Source organism: Saccoglossus kowalevskii, chromosome 12, assembly GCF_978046115.1.
Source record: "Saccoglossus kowalevskii chromosome 12, keSacKowa6.1, whole genome shotgun sequence".
NCBI lineage: Eukaryota > Metazoa > Hemichordata > Enteropneusta > Harrimaniidae > Saccoglossus > Saccoglossus kowalevskii.
In genome coordinates this window covers 30260346-30267748 of record NC_140652.1, presented here as the reverse complement: position 1 = coordinate 30267748, position 7403 = coordinate 30260346, and the positions used below count along the sequence as shown (strand labels likewise).

The window sequence follows — 7403 nt, the reverse complement described above, 5'->3', positions numbered from 1 at the left end:
GGGCGATTAAACAATTTACAAATGGCGGCAAGTTGCACTATATTGTAGTACAGCTGAATAATTCCACGCCGACAGTTAACATGTGTTCCGAAGCGGGAAGCTGATCGTACAACATTAGACAACAACATACACATACTAACTTCAATTAGCGATATACAATACGCAATCTAAATATAATTTTCTCCACAGACTGTCCTTACAACACGTGATTGGAATACTTGTTTTGACTTAAGTTCACGCATCGCTGATGATAAGTTTTGTGTTTATGCAGAACACTTACGTCGAGTGGATTGGTGCATACTAGATTACGGAGGACCATATATGATCAAGGCAAGAAAGTGTATATCATATATATGATTGCAACTATGGCCAACAGTGGTCTTATATGCATTTTAGTTATTAGCTATAACGTGTTATAATGCATCACAGGCGTTTTAAGTAAATCACATTGAATATAGAAAAACGCCACAACGCATGCATATTACGGGGTCCAGGAGGTTTGCATTTTTGGCGATTTTGAATCTAACCATATGATCCCATGATAACAATCCCCTCATTATAGAAAATTAGTTGCATTGACATGGTGGAACATACATTATACGATTACATCTCACTTTATGGGATCTGGCTTGGAATATGAGGCTAGATCTTTTTCGCATTTAACTACACACTCGAATGTTAAAAGTGCTCAGCTAGTTGTTTCAAATTAAACATAAAAAATAATGCCAAAATAATAGCAGTACAGGCACTGTTTAGTGCAAGGACATATATAATTTGGAGCAAAAGGTATTAGTTCAACACCTACTTGTTTAGCGTAAAGTTAAAAAACGCAAATTGTACAAAGATTCTGATGTTTGATTGGCTGTAATGTCGCGAGTACAAAAATTATCACTCTTTCCCATTTTAGTATTAAATTAATTTAAGTTTGATTCTTCAACTTGACCAAAATATAATGTGTTTGTTTACAAGTGATAAATATCTGATAGTATATGACATTCTACCATTGGAAATGTGTTTATTCTATTTGCTGCATGCAAATATATTTTGCATTATTTGTCCCAATAAGCTACATGGGACGCTATGAATCAGTATGTCCTCGGGTCATCCCACAGGATAGTATTAATATAATGTACAATTAGAGGGAAATATTTTTTCCAAAAAATACAAGACAATATACGCATCTACTTTCTGACTATTAGAAATTTTCTGTCATTGCTTTACTGCAACAATAAGTAAATACGGTGTTAAAAATCTGCAATATACTGACAGTCTTCAGAATTGAGTAACATTTTAACAGTCTTGAAATTGAATGTTTTGAGAACTTAGAAAAAAAAATAAAAACGTTTATCTACGAAATTGAATTGGGTGGTCTGGTGTGTGTTGAGAAAACAGAACAAGCAATTCGTTATAAAATAAATGACCATCGCCATGGAATGAATAATGCTCTTAGTTTTAACTTCACAACACTTTCAAAATTAAGACGATCACTCCATTTTGCTCACTCGTGTTCCGTTGTAGTTCACTTTTCCCTAATGGAAAAGAAAACTTTTGGATTAGAAAATTTGCTACTACCATGCCTTATAGTTGCAACAACATCAAATATATTGGCAGTCTTTCAAATCCAAGGTCCATGTTTCCTTCCTCTGGAATTTTTATAGCAAGATATTTGTTCTGATATGGCTGCCATCAAAACGTTTAACTTTTCCAGGTTTTATACTACATACCACATAAAAAAAATCATTCATCAAGCTTGTTTATATTGTACAAGGGTAAAAAATCACCTTTATATATGTCTTTCAACAAAACATTGGCATTCTAGTGGGATCTAATTATGCACCTTTGCTAGACGATTTATGAAACTATATGAAGCAGGATTTCATGAGAACATTTGTAGATGTGAAATAAATGGCGGTTGCTGCCGATGCCGAAGGATATCCACCCGACATGGTTGGTCTTGAGGTCCATATATAATTTTCCTGTACATTAATTGATAATAACTACCACTGTATACAATGTCTAATTTATGTGTGTAAATGTACTTTATCACATGTATAGTGCTATACATCTATTGAACTATTGAGTTTAGATAATCGGATAGGTATTTCAGTGCTTTTTATTTTACAGAGTGATAATCGGTGGTATTTATTAGGACAACAGATTTCAAGAACCCGATGTGTTGATCCAGGAGTATTTACAGCTGTACATAAATTTCATGAATGGATAAAAGGCATAATGCAGTATGGAGAATTTTTTGAAGGTAATTAAGTGTAAATACTTCACGAAATTTAAAGTACATGTACAAGATTATGTCTTGTACAAAAGCTAAATATCCACTCCTGCCAAACTTGAGGTTGGCTTATCAATCATACTGGACTATTACTTAAACTAATTTATATTTTGAATTATCTGCCGGGAGAATTGAAATTGGTAAGAACTGCATCACCATGTCGTATATCGAAATGATAACTTGGGACCCTAACTATGATTCAGGTTGTATTTTTTTTATTAGGTGTTTGGAAAATGACATGATTATTTTGCTATATATCGGTATGAAGAATATTTACAACAATAGGTTTCAATTGAGTAATATATTTTCAGTATTACTCTGGGACGACAATAACAAATAAAAAAACAGTCAAAGAAAATTCAAAATAGAAAATAATGTATGTATGTATTTATGCTAATTAGCAACACAAGCTGGTACATCGCTTCTGGAATTTCGTCAATTTTTTTTCACTTTTGAGGACAAAGTCAGTCTAAGGTTTCAGTGGTTTCATTTGCCCGTTATTTATGTGTTTTAGGCCGATTTTGGGTTGGTTTTGTATCTCTGTGTTGTGGCATTCGGTCACGCTGGTACCCAAGATAAAAAGTCAACATGTGAATTCATTTGCTGGATTGACTCGCAAACATGTTGTGCAATGCGAATCAATTGATGGCGCCACTATTATAAGCTACGTTCAAGCTATTTCTGAAACTGTTGGACCACAACATGTCGTGACAGCTTCTCGGGCTAATGGTCAGGTTATTGTTTTTCTTGATTCGGTTGGCTAAGTTGAGCAAACCCGGTATTGGCACTATTGGCAGTAGTTTTATCTAGCCGCTATTCATTCAGCCACCAAAGTATTATTATCAGGAGTTCCATAATTTATTCCAAACGAAATACTTGAAAAGGAATTGACCCGTAAATATTGAGTACTCTGAGTATTATGATGCAAGAAACCTGAATTGTGTCACATCAAATATTTTTGCAGACAGGTTTATATGCTATGCGAATAAGATGTTACGTATGAAGAACGTCCTTATCGAATATATTTGCCGACTGATGGTGTTACATGCCAAGTATCACGCAAAGGGACACATTCAGAGAAATTGCATAGATAACATTTTCTGTGTCGCCATTGTTGATACCACTTTGACTGACACGTCTAAAACGATCAACAAAAACACAACTTCACATCTCTCAAATCGCTGACACTGACATGCGAACCGAAACTGGAATTGACATGCAAACAGATATCATGTAACAATACATAACGATACAATGGAGAAATCCCCAAAACGTACTGAGGAATGCTCTGCAACAAATTACAACTTTTCTTTAAATATAACTAAACGATCGAAACTAAAAACGCTATCCAAAACACACAATTGAATAAAACTAACGTAATTGACATCTGTGATGAAAATTGAGGCGATGAAAAAAAACAACAACAGAAAACCTTCTAAACTCGTTAATGTCAAGTTGTTGTAACACTAATATTAAACACGCAGTTGTTAGTTACTATAACTACTATACTACTGGATTGTTCTTTTTTCACTCTTGACAAATATCAAAGCTAAGACAGAGTACGTACGAGGCTGCCGTGAAACTAATAAAAGATAGAAGTTGTTAATTTTTTTGAAACTTAACAATTCTAGCGACTTTTATGTTCTTCAAGAGACGTATACAATAATATCTGATGAATCAGCATGGCATGTTGTTTGGCGTGCGCCATTTTTTTCACACACAAGCAAACTCTCTTTTGGTGTGGCTGATTCAGTTAGCCCAAAGAAAAAGGTTAATGTCTTCAGCGTAAATAATTTCGTTGAAGGTTGACTAATTCATGTCGAGGTCTATAATTCTCGTTTCTGTATGGTAAATGTTTATGTTCACACGAGTTAAATTGTTAAAAGCGTACTAAAGGGTTTGAACACAGACACATTAATAATGGGTGTCGACTACAATTGTACGCTAAATTAATAGCCGTGAGCAACATACACTATCTTCATTGTTTTGTCAAACATTCTGGTACGATTCAAGCTTGGTTGATGTATGACAACATGTCAATCCACTTATAATATAATATCAATTTATTTGATTTTGTCAATTTTTTTTTAATTTGGTTAAATGTGGCTGAACGAGGTTGAACTGGATTTGGTAAAATTCATCTTTTCTTTTGGTTGAACAGGCTGAACGAAATTGAACACAGGTCTGGAATGATTGGGCAGACGTGGCATAAAAACGTATTAATATAATAATCAAAGTGACATAATATAATTTGCTGCATGATAATATGTATGATTGCAGTGTAGAGTAATATATGCTCTGTATTGCAAATGTTCCTTGCTGAACTTCAATCTTGCACTTGCTGATATCATTCATTGAAATAAAATATAAAGTAACACACACTGACATCAAATAAAAAAATATACACTAGCAACAATGTAAAATATGTGACCCCTAACACAAATGTTTACTTTGCACTATTAACAAATAATTTAGTGGCGATGGTCTAAACTTAAATGACAAATTAAATTTGTTGAGCTTCTGCAACGATGAAAGGTATTTTTTAAACTTCATATCATGAATGAATATTCTTTTTTTAGAATGATTAGTTTGTGTGTGTGGACATTTTAGTTTGAACTATCACAAACCACTCTCGATTTGTTTTTTAAACAATTTTTATTTAAACACTGTCAAACAAACAATACTTAGAAAATGGTAACTAGGGAACACACTTTATATACTCCAAGTTGCCGCATGTGTTGCATTAAACACAAACATACAGTTGATTCTCTGACCTTACACACAGAGAATCATTGGCAAGTGGTGAAGCCAACGCGTCACCATTTTCACTGAAAAAACAGAAAGAAGTCAAAATTTAGTAATTATGCTTGACAAATACTTGATTGTAATTATAGCAGTTAATTATAAAGTTTTACAATTACAGAATTGAAGATATCATCATTAAATAAAATAAAAATCTAAATATTAATTTACCAAAAATGACAAAAATATTCACAAAAATTAGGGAATTAAAATTATCTACATGGAATGATTGTGAAACTAATTGTCGTAGACATGTATCCTAACATCTCAATGATACATTTTGAAAAAAAACTGCCAGTTGGTCAATTTGTACTCGAACACGAAACTAATCATTTTGGACATTTGTCGCAACGTGTATAATGTTTATAACAGATTTGAACGAAAACCGAGAAGCAAGATGGCTGCCAGTCGGCCATCTTTGATCTGATTATGAAACAAACTGTAATCTAAAATGTACAGTGTATATAAGTAATTTGAATGAAAATGACAAACCATGTTCATGATACAACATTTCCAAATAGCAAGATGGCTGCCTCTCGGCTAACTTTGATCAGATTGCGAAACAATCGTCATTGGGCATGTATGATGTGTGTGTCGAATTTTAAAAGTGTCAAAGCATACATAAGATACTACATTCTCAAACATGCAGATTGTTATAAATAGTTGTAATAACTACAGTTGTATTCACATGCATACTGTTATTATTAGTTGTATTCATATGCTCGAGTGAGGATCTTCGCTTGAATAATTTGTCAAACTCTCAAATATTATAACGAATCACGAAAACTGTAATATCTCACACAGAATATGTACCAGCGCCAAAAGTCTACGGATACATGTAAGAACGTGTTGTTGCTTTAATGAACTGCTGGATTGAAATCGAGAACACAGAACTCAACAAATATATTTGTTTTCGGGTCGTTCGTCAGTTGCGTCACGTCACGCAAATTTAACTAGTATCGACTTAATTTTAAATGTATGACCATATAATTGGTTTCTTTTGTAACCAATTATTCAATGACGTCATTGTGTATTTCGCTGCAAAAATAACCATTAAATGCAACTCCGCCAATCTTTTTCAGAGGCGGGTGTACCATCAACTTACACCCCGCCCATGACCACTATGAATGTACAGTGATATTAATTATTTATACTGTATTTCACTGAGAAAAAAAGAACGATATATATGAGCAACCAGGACAACGTTTAACCTATTTATAACTAGATATAAAGCCGTTATAAACAAATTTTCAAATTGTATATCAAATTCTATAACATATTCTGGCAAAGCTCAATTATTTGGTTTTGTTTATATATATATATATAATGCTTTGTGATTATAACAACCTTTGAGATTTCCAAATAAATGTCCATGCATATTTTCCTTCATACAGGGCAGCATTCGGACAACTTATATAATGCACTACGTACAACTGTGGGTGTCTTAACGAGAGATACAGGTAAGAATCATATAACCAGGTGAGATAATACGAATTATTCCACTATTCGTGGCTGCATTAACTTTAACATTAACTTTTGACATCATTGTTGAGTATCAAAAATACGCGAATAACTTTTGACGTTGGTCGTCCCTTATACTAGATATGTCTATTATGGGCAAGATAACATGCATATTCAAATAGCTACACATATATGTGAAGTACTTCAAGTAAATGATACATCCATACAGATGATTGATTGGGATAGTTTTATCAGATTTACTAATGTACCACTATGGGTTAAATCATTTGTTTCACACAGTATTCACACTAGATGCAAATTATATATATTATGTATATACTCGTTTTACCAGATTCAACAATTTACCATCATGGGGAAATCATTAGCTTCACACAGTATTCAAATCATGTATAATATGTATATATTCTTACATTCAAATAGCTGGTTGTTTGGAGTAGTTTTACCACAATCAACACTACATCACCATGGGGGGAAATCATTAGCTTCACACAGTATTCAAATCATGTATAATATGTATATATTCTTACATTCAAATAGCTGGTTGTTTGGAGTAGTTTTACCACAATCAACACTACATCACCATGGAGGAAATCATTAGCTTCACACAGTATGCAAATCATGTATAATATGTATATATTCTTACATTCAAATAGCTGGTTGTTTGAAGTAGTTTTACCACAATCAACACTACATCACCATGGAGGAAATCATTAGCTTCACACAGTATTCAAATCATGTATAATATGTATATATTCTTACATTCAAATAGCTGGTTGTTTGGAGTAGTTTTACCAGAATCAACACTACATCACCATGGGGGGAAATCATTAGC

General features: G+C 33.2%; 1 long non-coding RNA gene across 1 annotated transcript in view; it reads left to right on the top strand.

Moving 5' to 3' along the window:
- Positions 1-6481: 6481 nt before the first annotated feature.
- LOC146735718 (uncharacterized) overlaps positions 6482-7403 on the top strand; it is a 34885-nt gene continuing 33963 nt past the window's right edge. The window contains exon 1 of the long non-coding RNA XR_014931191.1: positions 6482-6549. This is a non-coding gene — a long non-coding RNA (uncharacterized LOC146735718). The remainder of the gene's footprint in view (positions 6550-7403) is intronic.